This window comes from Furipterus horrens, unplaced genomic scaffold (assembly GCF_987537825.1).
Source record: "Furipterus horrens unplaced genomic scaffold, mFurHor1.1.pri manual_scaffold_7, whole genome shotgun sequence".
NCBI classification, from domain to species: domain Eukaryota; kingdom Metazoa; phylum Chordata; class Mammalia; order Chiroptera; family Furipteridae; genus Furipterus; species Furipterus horrens.
In genome coordinates this window covers 6,624,618-6,637,803 of record NW_028327177.1, presented here as the reverse complement: position 1 = coordinate 6,637,803, position 13,186 = coordinate 6,624,618, and the positions used below count along the sequence as shown (strand labels likewise).

At 39.2% G+C, this 13,186-nt stretch overlaps 1 protein-coding gene across 9 annotated transcripts in view; it reads right to left on the bottom strand.

Moving 5' to 3' along the window:
• The window catches only part of CYRIB (CYFIP related Rac1 interactor B), a 123,823-nt gene that overhangs the window by 36,405 nt on the left and 74,232 nt on the right, over positions 1 to 13,186 (bottom strand). For 4 of the 9 annotated variants that reach the window (XM_090283358.1, XM_090283363.1, XM_090283356.1 and 1 more), the window contains exons 3-4: positions 7,387 to 7,421; positions 7,140 to 7,158 (exon numbers count right to left, since the gene is read on the bottom strand). The exons of 2 other annotated variants lie outside the window; for them this stretch is intronic. The gene's annotated coding sequence lies outside the window, so the exon portion shown is untranslated. The remainder of the gene's footprint in view (positions 1 to 7,139; positions 7,159 to 7,386; positions 7,422 to 13,186) is intronic. 3 more of the 9 variants (XM_090283364.1, XM_090283357.1, XM_090283360.1) reach the window with 1 other exon arrangement.

Here is a 13,186-nt window from a genome sequence, read left to right as displayed (position 1 = left end):
CAAGAGATGCTGGAACAGCTCTGCCATGTACTCAACCAAGCAGCTACTGCATGTTAGAAAAGCTACTTTCACATAAAAAAGCATTCATATCGTACTCTGAAGATAATAACAATGCCAGTACAAAAATATTACTAATAAGCAATGGTTCTTTCAAAGAACCTAATTCACCTGCTGGCACCTACTGAAGAAACTGAGCAATTACAGAAATATGACATGCCAAGAAGGTCCACAGCAAATAACACGAGGTGAAGGCAAAGCTGAAAGGCAGGGAGAAACCACACCCTTTTGCTGTCCCGAAAGCCACTTACACACCCCACATCCACAAAGGACAAGCTGAAATAGCAGAAACTTCAAAAAATTCAAATGATGTCAACAATCTCACTTAGCACATCTGCTTCCGAAACTATTCGAGTTCCCCCTTCCTCCAACACTGCACAAAGTCTGTGTGCAGACCTCCATCTATGAAGCTGCAACACCACCATCTGAAAGCAAATGCGGACTTAATACTTCAAATGAACAGCAGAGTGACTCCAGGAGTAACCTCGCAGCGGGGAATAGTGTAAGAACCAAAGTGTTCAATGTCACACTTCCAAAATATTACTATTAAAATTAATAACACTGTAATCATTAAATTTTGATAAATTTTCACGTTTTTTAATGCATCTAAAAAGTTTATTCTATGACGATTTTTGGCTCTGGCCTTAGCTGAGTAGTGACTTGATCAGCCAAGTATGTATTTGGTGCAGCTCTGATACAGGCACACAAAGTGTAAACCTCCAACACAGCGCAGAGCAAACAGCCGGGAGAGGCATAATCATAACTCCTTCCAAGCTTCTGATACGGCTGCAACTCACACTGGGAACATGGCAGCCGATGGTACTGAATGGACTAACATGGACAACGTTGAAAACCGCCAATGGGTGAGGGTCAGAATGACAAGAGAAATACGCGCCCCAAACACCTGCAACAGTTACCTGACATCACGCCCGCTGTTCCACTGACGCACCGCAAACGCACGTCACAGCCTCCCCGCCCCCTTCCACGCCTGCTCCGCTCCGTTCTTCCCCTTCCCTCCCAACCAGAGGAGTTGCTAAATAGTGTCTTTTGTTTCAGCACAACAACAATAGGCAATAACTATTTGTTCATTAAGTGGTATAACCAAGATTTCCCTTCTTCTCTTGCTCTTCCTGTTTTCTGATCTTTGTGTGGTAAACATGCTTAAGTAGAACCTGAGCTCCCAGGACTTCAACTCTCCACACTCCTGGTTCCACTGACCTTAACACACTGTTGACGTGTCATGACAAACCTCATGTTTTCAAGCCCAGATGCTGTTGACCGATAATGAGTTAACTTACGTTTGCACTTCCATTAGCGTATACAATTCTTAAAACTAAGCGTAATATAGGATTTTGTAAGTTTTCTTAATCATGTTCTACTGTGTTTACTTTATTACAAAAATATTATTTTTCTAGGTAGTCCAGGTTTTAGCCCAAGTTTAGTACTGCAAAAATTTCGAATATGGTGCATTACAACAGTGAAGAATTTTTCAATGAATTATATGCAGACGCTTTTTCTGATTGTCCTAGTGACTTTGAAGTATATAGCAGTGATGTGGAAGATGACAGTCTGTCGGAAGATAGTTATGAATCTGATTAGACCACAAAAAAAAAAAAAAAAAAAAAAAAAAGTGATAGAATCTGATAGTGAAAGTGATTTTGAAGAAGAGTGGACAGAAGATGACATTACACCAACCCTGGAGGATTATACAAATATTTCTGGTGTAACTGTTGAACTTAGTGATCCACAAAATAACATGAGATACAAACAATTTCTGCTCGAAGTTGCTAGGGAATGGACAAGCGATGACTCAAATGCATGCAGGCACAGAGCCTGGCACTTCCGGCACCTCTAAAAGAGCTCCTTCCGAAGACTCACCTTCAGGCTTTCAGGAACACTAAAAGACCACGTTTTAGAGAAATAGTCACCGGCATAAAGAAGAATCCCACTAGAATATGTAGAGTATGCTCTTCAAAAGGAAAGCACAGAGAAACTAAATATATTTGCAAAACCTGTTGGGTACCTTTGTACACGGGTGAATGCAATTAGTTTATCATACCAAAAAAAAAAAGTTATTAAAAGGTATATAGAAGATTTGTAAAAAGTTTCATTTCAATACATTATGTATAAATAAAGAATACCAAAGTTCAGTTAGATTGTTTCATTTTCATATTCAATTACGAAAAAATAGCCAGTGATATCAAACTGCTGGTCAACACCGTGTTAATAACAAAAGAAGACTTAACACCCCCTCCAGGGCTCTATACGCCTCCCACCTACATCCCCAGAGGACCTACATTCCCAGAGGATGTGAGCATGAGCTATCCAAGGCCTAGAACTCTGAGAGAGGAAGCATGGGAACATCACTGCACTTAACCCAACACAGACTAAATGCTGCGTAGTCAGAGGTGACGCTCACCGAGGTGATGCTCACCCCCAAGCCTGTCGTTCTGCTCTGTGATGCTAGGACCAGAAACTGCCAAGTGTGTTTCCTAGACTTTGTTGGCCGACTTCTCATTAGGGTCCATCAATGGCAGGGGCTAACAGCAGACTGAAGGTGGGAAGGAAGACGGCCCCTCCCTCTGTTTTCAAACGCTGTCAGCATTTCCCATCAGCAAAAGGCAGGCAGGGCTCTCGGGGTGGCTTGCTGTGCCCTTGGGGCAGCAGGGCAGAGCCTGGCCCCTCAGAGATCTGAGCTTCCAGGAAGCAGGGCCTTTCTTCCAGCTCCTAAAACCTGCCTAACCCTCCCCCTCCCTTTCATTGCCCCAACTTTAGAAGGGACACTTGCCTCCTGTGGTTACCATTAATATCTAAGTACCTCAAGTGATTAAAAAAATAAATATATATTTGGTCTTTTTCCATCTATTTTATTTATCTTTCTTTTTAAATATATTTCTTGAGATAACACTGATCATTAGTCATACAGGTATCAAGTGTATACTCTTTTGATACATGATTTGTGTCATGCATTGTGAGATTATGCTTAGCGAAATATATTTAGCCTTTACCCCCAGCTCCCAACACACAATCCCTAATCCCCTGGGATTTCCTGGGTGACAGGAGCCTCCTTTGTTTTAATGAGGTGACTTGGCAGCCCTTTAAATAGCTGAAGACAGAGGCTCCTTACCAGAAAGACCAAGGTATGACTAGAGGGCGGGAGGGCGGGAGGGTGGGAGGGCGGGAGGGTGGGAGTTTTCAGCCCCATCTCCTGACCTCTGGCTTCTAACACTTGCGTAAATAAATCCATGTATGTTAAATCCCCTATTTTAAAACACCTAGCAAGGTTTCTGCTTTCCTAGTTGAAATGTGACTGATACAGAGGAAGTTCTAGAGAACAGCTTAATCTTTAACCTGACGAACACCATCGACTCTATCTGGCACCGGTGTAGCTATTTATAAAGTCAATCTTTGATTCTCCTTCCTTGGCAAAATGTAAAGGAAGAAAAGCAAAAATCAGTTATTACACGGTGTCCAGCTACAATACCATCAGAGTAGTACTAAAATTTCCCCATGACTCCCTAGCACATGTCAAGATCAACATATTTTATTGGTCTAGTAATTATATGGAGTTAAGCTGCTTGCCTTAAAGAAATACGACATAAATGAAAGATGAAATGGAAATTGGGAGCCTTGATTTCTAGTCTTGACTCTATCACAAAATATCTGTCTTCACACAAGTCAGTTTACTCCTTAGACCAAATCTCTCCCATTGCTTCTGACAATGATTTTATATGTTACATGCATCTTTACTAATGCTGACATCTAGTGGATATATTTTAAAATGAAAAATCTTATTTAAGCTATTCAAAATAAAAGACTTGCTAGAATGCCTGGCCCTGTGCAATAAATTAGGAGATCAATATTGCACCTTAAATGGAAGTAAGTCATAATAAAATAAGTATTACCAATATCAAACTGTCACACATCTTTGACGCTGATTCAGAGATTACTAGTACAAGTCCTCTTCTGTGCTTCTAACCATTAAAAATTAAACCACCAGTGCAAATTTAGAACAGGAAAGCACAGAAATGCTTCCTGCTTCGTCTCCCAGCACGCACAGACCTAGGATATGAGAAGGGCTAGTAAAAGGGTCCAAGGTAAGTAATTTAGGAGTGCATAGAATGATGTCTGATGAAAATATGAAGAAATTCAAAATATGAAAATTCAAAATTCCCTATTTTATAAAAATTTATTATGAAGGTTTCTCTTGAAAAAATATGATCATTAAATTAGAAACAGTATTCTGAATTCACTTTAAAATTTACCGCAATTTTGAAATCCACGAAAAAAATTATATATACACATATTTGGCAAACTATACATATTGAAATGCAAGGGAATGATAAACACAAAATTTAAGATAGCATTTATTTCTGGGGAAGAGAGGGCCATAAACAGGGCAACTTCAAGTCTCGATAATACTCTGGTTCCTCAACTTCTGGTGGATTCATGTAAGTCTTTTTTTAGGTTTTTACATTTACAAATAAAGGTATGTACATTCTTTTGTATGTATAAAGAATTGTAACAGTTTTTAAAATGTGAAGCCATTGTTGCTCAAAGAATACATGTGACTCACTCAAAGATGCCCGACAAAAACAACTGGAGTGGAATTTAGGTACTTGAACTCTTTCTGATACTCATGACAATATGAATGGTCTCATAAATAAAAACCTTACCATTATGTAAAACTTTGAATACTTCTATATCTAGTGATTAGTGTCTGGTGGCGGTTGCTGCTGTTTTAAATCAGGCTGCCTGTACTTACTGTCTGCCCTGGCCGGGCAGCTCAGTTGGTAGCAGGGGTCCCCAACCCCCAGGAGGTAAGCAGCGGGAGGGCAAGCAAAACTTCATCCCATTCCCCGTCACTCACATTACCCCCCAACCCCACTACCCCTGTCTTCTATGAAGCTGGTCCCTGGTGTCAAAAAGGTTGGGGACCGCTGGGTTGGAGTGTCGTAATACGTCAATGCTGTGGGTCTGATCTCCAGTAAAGGCGCGTACAAGAATCAACCAATGAATGCATACAAAAGTGGAACAACAAATTGATGGTCTTTTCCTGTCTCAAAATTAATAAAAATTTAGGAAGGAAGGGAGGGAGGGAGGAGAAAGGGAGGAAGGAAAGAAGGGAAAGAGAGAGAAGGACAGAAAGAAAGAGAAAATGTCCTTAAGTATTTCCATACCATTTGTCAGGTTGCTCTGTCTGAGCCTGGCACACCAAAGGGATTTTATACAGTGAAATTACAGGAGGTCACTGCCAAATGTGTCCCTTGTTCTTGAACTTCAACTAAAATCATTCTGTAAAATATAACTCCTTTAGGCTCATCATAAGCAGTATATAGGAGCAAAATATAATGTTCTGTCCTTGGTAATCATATAATTTTTAAGACATGTACTTGTGTAATTCTACATTTATAAATCAGTATCTCATAAAATGCTAAAAAGATTCCAACAGAGGTCATTACATTTTGATCTTGCAGAGGAGGTGGTAATTATAACTGAGTGTGTTTTCATTGTATTCTTTTTTAAAAATACTAGTTGGACACTGGAGACAGATTCCCTGAGTAAATTTAAAAAGCATACTCCATGACTATTTTCAAATGAAGAGGCCTATAGCTTTCACTAAATAACGTTGTAAAAACTGATTTACCACCCCCTAAAAACCCGATTAACAAAAAATAGAAGCATTCTATTGTTTTCTGATAGTGGAGTATATTAATTTTAAATGGATTTGTCAAACCATTACATAAGACAACTGCAGAATGTATATATCACATAAAGTTTTCTGAACTAAGAATGTTATCTAATAGTTACAGCTTTTAAAGTTCTACATAGCATATACAAGGACAATATTTATTTAAACCAAAGTTCAATTCCCTTAACTACTTTGAATATTTTTACCATGTGTCTACAGTTGCCAGGAAGGAAGTGCCAGGAACGAGAAAGGACAGAGAATCTGAGACCAGAATACGGGGTTCATGAAATCCCTTGAAATCATGTAGCTCAATTCTCTAATAAAAAAGGGGCAGTGAGAACTTGAGAAACTTGGTGACTTGGGCAAAAGCAGAAAATTAGGTGTTTTTTTGTTTGTTTGTTTGAAGTGGAGCTTAATCCAAAGACCTTGGCAGTGCAGCTTTTGAGAACATCTTTAAAATACGGCATCAGGGTCAGATCACATTGATAGAACCAAAAACCACAAAAGCCAGATACTTCGTGTTCCTTTCAAAACAAATATTAGTGCTGTTTTTGCTATCAACTGAACGTCAATAGCTCTACCATGTCCTTTACTTGTAGTGAGTGAGCTACAGGTGCTGAACAAACACCCAAACCTAGTCACACCACTCTGGCCTCTTCCTAACGTTGTGGGCACATCACCGTTGTAGAGCTCCTGCTGAAGTAACTGAAAAACTCTCAATGACTTTACAAGTCTTGACCTTTTTTGTGTTTCCATAACACAACCGTCAGAGCACTTACTATTTACATCCCTCCTGTGGCAATTAGTTATGACATTTCTCTTGTTACACTTCTGGCACCTTGAATTATTTTATTTTTTACATGTGTGGTTCATGTTCCTTGAACTAGAACACGAGTTCTTCTGAGGCAGGCAAACTCCTGCAGGCTTAACACTTGTCTTCTACACCATTTTCCACAGAAATCGTGTTTCATGATTATTAACCATCAATCAGAAGTTTTTCAAAGCTATTTCAAAAACTTAGGACTAGGAAGACACCGAGAGAGAGTTAAGCTGATCGTTCTCACTTGAAGAACACAAAGGATCTACAGAAAAATGACATTTCAAATACTCATTAACTTGTTATAATTAAAACTACAGGACTACCAACGCTTAAGTACTCAGGACCCTTTAACAACAACTATTCCTTTGTGGCTGTTGTGCTGTTTACTTCTCAGATTTCTAAAAAATGATCAAAACCAATAACTGGTAGAATTCTTATTAAAAATGTATGTAAGTGTCCTCCCTTATAGCTTCCAAATAAATAAATAAATGTTTTAAACTACTAGAATTGTGGCTTAGACCTGGCAACAGCTGAAATGACTTAAAAGGTAATTTAAAAAACAAAACATACCTCTCCTATTGAAAGAAAGCTGTAAAAAAAAAAAAAAAGTTCTAATTAATTTACATTTCTCTACTACTTCCTAGTCTAAGCCACAAACTAAACAAGATAGGATATTATTTCCTAAAGATATTTTTAGCAGTTCAATATTATGTACAGAACATTCTCCTTAAATTAGGGTTTAGCCAATGTAATTTTTAATTTAAATCATGACTTTTATTTGTGTCTGAATAATCATTTCTCCCAAAGACATATTTACCTTCAGCCAGTGCTGGTGATTCTGTTCTCGTCCCTCTATCTGTTTAAAGAAAGAAAAAAGAAAGATAGTCTAAAACATTACTATACTTTGAAACAATTTTAATTTTATTAAAACTAACAATAAAGTTCATGAGCGCAATCACATATTACATGTATATGCTCTGTGTGTGTCCCCTTGGACCAACTCAGCAACTGTTTACAGAGGCCCTACTAAGTAAGAGTGAGGCATCGGCTGGACCCCAGAAAACACCAATAGGTGATAAAAACATCCTAGCTGTCACTCTCAAGGCACGCAAAGACTAATAAGTATACTAAGAAAGGTGCACAGTTCTCATTATAGCTTATGAAACAGAACAAGAAAATTAGTAATTCTTTTTTGTTCTTGTAACAGGGCATACAATTATCAAGAGAGGCATATTTCTATATTCTATCACAGTTTAAATTCATTCAGTTTCAATGTACAGCACTATTAAAAATCAGGTGTATTAGAGGTGCTAAGGTCCTTATATTCCATGACAATAAACCTATTATTTGCCAGAGGCACATGTGGCAAAACTCAAATGAACCACAAAGTCCTCTCTAGGACTGGTTTTACTATTTCAAAGCCTAAAACAATTTTAGGTAAAATTAACTCTTCAGAATTAGTTTATTCAAATTCTGCGAATAAGGACAACTATAGCTACTATAACAAACCAGCTTAGTCCACACAGAGTGAGAAGAAACATTACTCCAACGTAACTTAGTCACCTTTATGTGAAAATTTACTTTCCCAGTTGTTTATTCTATATTCAAGAGTCCTGGATTTAACAAACATACACTTCCTATGTATAAAAGTGCTTGGTAACATCCTGAGGGGAAAACACTGCCTTCCTAAAATGACATGACATTTCCACTGACTCCCAAAGGCTGAAATGTGGTGCTGGATTTCACATAAACAAAAACAAGCCCTGGCTGGGAGGCTTAGTTGCTGGAGCGTCATCCTGTACACGGGAAGGTTGAGGGTCTGACCTCTGGTCAGGGCACATACCTAGGTTGTGAGTTCAATCCGTGGTTGGGGCACATACAGGAGGCAACTGATCAATGTTTCTCTCTCACAACCAAATTTCTCTTTCTTTCTTTCTCTCTCTCCCCCCCCCCCTTCCTCCCTTCCTTTCTACTCTCTAAAATAAACAGATATACCCTCAGGGGAGGATTTAAAAAAATCAGAACATGGTTCCAGAAACCAGCAGATGGGCTCCACTGGGTTAGAAATGCTGATTCTGGAGGAGAAGAGAAAGGGTTTCTTGCCAGGAGACACAGAAAGAATTCTGACACTACAACTATCACCTGATCATTTTGGACATATTATTTTGGACAAGCAGACTAAGGAAGGAGTTACTGTATAGTGGGCATGGGGGGGGCAGTCTTACGGCTGCTGCTAAACGGTGACAGGAGGGAGTATATTAAGAACCCTGGGTATTCAACCGGGGCTGTCAGGCCCGGCGGTAACTAAGTGGGCAGCTGCACCACTGGGCTGCTTTCAGCTCACAGGCTTTGCTGTAAGAAGCCTACAGGAACTCTGAGCCATCCAGAGCCACAAACGAAGGCTGTGGGCAAGCCCTGACCAATGGGGGATGGGACCTGGTAGGTAAGTATCCCCTCTTCCCACCCAGAAGCATGTTCTCTCCGTCTTTTCAGAGGGCTTCCTCGGGATCAAGTCTTGTGTGCTCACAGAAGTGACCGTGTCGGTCAACAACGCACCCTTGGACTGACTTTCCCTCCTTCCAGTTCCATGTGCGCCAGTTCTCCAACTTCTGTCTCCTGTTAACAGGTCCCCAAATAAAGTAACTGCCTAAAATGTCCTTGTCTCAGGCTCTGCTTTGGAGGAGAAACTAGGTCAAGACACTTGTACTTCAGGACACCACACTCACTTCCATTTCATCCCAACTCACTGGATGCTCCCCTTGCTAATAAATCTCTGCTGGACTTCTCTCACACCCCTGAACGCCGACCTGCCCCAGGGCTCAGCTAGGGCTCAGCCAGGACTCTCCACTCCTCTGTGATCGCATTTCATCTCACGGTCTGACATATCCTCTCAGTATGCCAAATGGATTTATTCTGTCTACATATTTCTCCCCAACACCACACTGCTCAATATCTCCACTCAGATTACTAGATACAGCAAACTCAACATGTCCAAAACTGAACTCCTCATCTTCCCCCCTCAGACCTGATCTGTCTGCAGTCTCTCCCATATCAGGGATGAACCTCTGTCCTTCTAGCTGCTCCGGTAAAAACCATGGATTCCTCTACAACTACTCTTTTTCTCGCATATCCCATATTCCGCTCAAACTCTCAGTACCTAAAATCTTCACGCCTACTACTTATCTCCTATTAACTCAAAGATGAAGGTTCACCTGCATTAGCAGGATCAGACCTGTTACTCTCGTATGCAAGAGCGTCTACAACAGGGCTGCAAAGTTAAATACACACGGGGTCAGCGGGAATTGGGTTAAAAGTGCCCACTAGGGCAAACTATAAAGTGTATATTTAATCTGAAGGCTGTCACTGATATTAACGTGCCAAGCTGTTGGATATACATGCACTGTAGTATAATTTTTAGATGTTATCAACAAAGTACGTAAATTTTATAAACATTCAGGAAGCCAAAAGCAGCTGTCTGAGGCCTATATTTGGTTTCTGACCCGTCAGTTTCCAATCTGTGCTCTAGAACTTTGTATTGGCTACAATTTATATATTATTGATCCTAATCTTTTACTTTTCCATACCAGTTAGGAGACGATCAGAGCTATTTATGTTCAAAACCTAACCCCTCTGGTTTTCCTCAAAAGCTCCTCTTGGATTAATGTTACTACAAATGGAATGAATAAACATTTTTTTGCTTTTCTGCCAAAGAAAAACTTCCTTCCCTAAGCCTGACTACAGCCACCCAGAAATAAACAAAACAAGTGGTTTGGCTGGCCACCTTCATGCTTTTATAAACCACAGGAGAAAAACCAGTGCCACTTGCATAAAACCATAGGAGAGAATTCTATTTATCCTAATTCTATTTTTCTTAATATTTTATTTTTTAGAGAAAGGAGAAGGGAGAGAAAAAGAGGGAGAAACTCCCATGTGAGAAAGAAACATCATCTGGTTGCCTCTTGTGCACGCCCCAACCAGGGACTGAACCCACAATCCAGGCATGTGCCCTCGCCAGGAATCAAACCAGTGACCTTTCGGTCTGCAGGACGACGCTTCAACCAACTGAACCGCATTGGCCAGGGCTATCATGTCTAATTCATAATAAATCAAGAAATAATAAGATACATACTTGTTTTTACCCTTAGAAATCAAATGTCAGTCATACTACACAATAAGTGAATTAGATAAATCCAGGCATCTAAAATCCACAAACCTATAGGCTCTTCAAATAAGTGTTAAAACTTCTTTGCCTCCAAAGTAAAACATAAAACGTGAAAGTCATGACCTCCGAACATTCTGTCAACCACATTAACAGCTCTGCAGTATTTCAAAGGGTAGTATACAGATGTTAACTGATTATGAAACCCAAATTGTGTTCCTTCTTCATTTGGGTTTATAATAAAATCTAATAGAATTCAATTTAATTTCCCCTTGACATATAAAAAGCAATCTGAAAAGCCATCTTACAAACAGAAAAAGAAAAAACACAAAACACTTCAATTAACGAGTCTACTGACCATGTTTCCAGATAAGACAATATTATAAAAGTGCATTATTATATAATTCCAACAAGTACAGTATCTGAGTTTTAATTTCAGACCTTGTAAAAGGTTATTCTATATCCACTTGAGAAAAAGAAACATGCAAGTATATAATTTTTTTTTTCTTGGTAAAGCAGAAGAACAAATGAGAAGGACTATTCCTACTGATTAATAATTAAAATTGTGTGGAATAGGTATATATATTTATGGGGGGCAGGGTAGGAGAACAGAGAAATCAGAACAGGTAACCTAGGAGATACAATAATTTAAACAACTGCCCTCTCTAGAAGCATCTGGCCTTACTGTAGCAATTAAAATGTTCAAGGCAAAAATGAAGTATCATGAAGAGTATCTACATAGAGTGCTGTGACAATTATGAGAGGACATTTTAGCTAGAGGTAAATCAAGAAAATCAGGTCTTAGGAAAGATTTTTATGAAGCCCTGATAGCTGAGGTCATTTTGAAAAATAAACAGGATTTGGGCAAGCAGGAAAAGGAGGTAGATGTTCAAAGGGAATATGCCACATGAGGAATGTATACAGTAATCATCACAGGGCAATGAAGCAAGAAAACGTTATTTAATATAAATAAGTAGTACTCAAATGATCCCATGGAAAACTGAGATAAAACCTTCTCAGCCTATACATACTAGATGGATGAGAATTTAATTTCTCAAAACTAAGTGGCAAAATAATAGAAAATACTACTTTACTTATCTTTAGAGGAATAACTTGAAGCATATATGAAATTTAAAATGGAAAGATAGGACCAATCATAAAAATTTTAAATAAAGAACATCCAAAATGGTTTAATAGTTCATGTAAATAAAATCACATCAAGAGGAGAAAAAGGGTATCATGATAATTTGTAAGAGAGAGCAAAACAGGAACCATACATGAAGACATTTACACTGGTTCTGGAATGAAAGAGAGCTGTATTGAGTTCCCACTTATTAAGTTCTTTGAGCATCTGTTGTTATTTGTAAAATGGAGATTTCCACTTACTTAAATTATCTAAGCATCAATTTCCTTTACTTGTAAAATAAAAATCATCTCAAAGAGTACGTGAAGATTAAAGAAAATGCCAGTTGGCTGAACGTGGTCACTACTTTCCTCATTTAATATTAAAATCACAGGACTCGGTACATACTTCTCCCCTCTGACACTCTCTGGACCTGGACAAGTCACGCTGTGCACACCAGCAAGGCCAGCGAGTACACTCACGTGAGCTCCCCTGAGTCCAGGCACACTGACGGTGCTGGTGTGGGGTTATATACCAGGCATCGCTGCACCAAGACATGGCCAGAAAGCCCTGATCCCTAAACCCACCCATGATCCAAGAAACGACATGCCATTGTGCCTGAAGCAGCCACAGGAAGTGACACCCTTGTACAGAGGACAATATGAGCACCCTGCCTAATTCTGACGGTGCCCAACACAAATCTTTGTTGAAGTAACAAAATATTTCAGGACACGTGGAGGTCTTGGTATCTACTGTCGAACTGTTTTACACTCACACAGCCATCAGAGCCGTGCACGGGCCACCACAGCATCCTGGACCTGAGTCTGTCGTTTAGAAGCAGACATGTACGTACGTGTGTACAGCCACAATACGGTGCCTTCTTTCACATTTCTTATTAAACTACTAATGATGCTAAGCACTTTTTTCTCCACAATTGTTAAAACTAGTCCTTTCTCATTTTTCCATTAAGGCCTTACTCATCCATAAGAGGACCACTGTCATGTTTTAATTTCCTGGATCAGATATTCAATATATAAATACATATAATAAAGCTAAATATGGTCTTTTAAAAATATCCCCCAGCACTTTGCATGATTTATTTCATTGAAGCCTAACAATCTAATTAAATAAAATTATGTTCTTTTCCTTGATGAGAAAAAAGAGGGTTCAAAGGGTTGTAGCTTACCCAGAGTCATGGCGGGGGGGCGGGGAGGGGGGAGATTTCTCAGGAAAAAGCCCTATTTAAGCATTAATGGTTACAATATTCCTTTCTGTAAATGTGATGTGCTGTAAAATACTCCTTCCCCACTAACTTTTATCATAAAGTTAAAAATT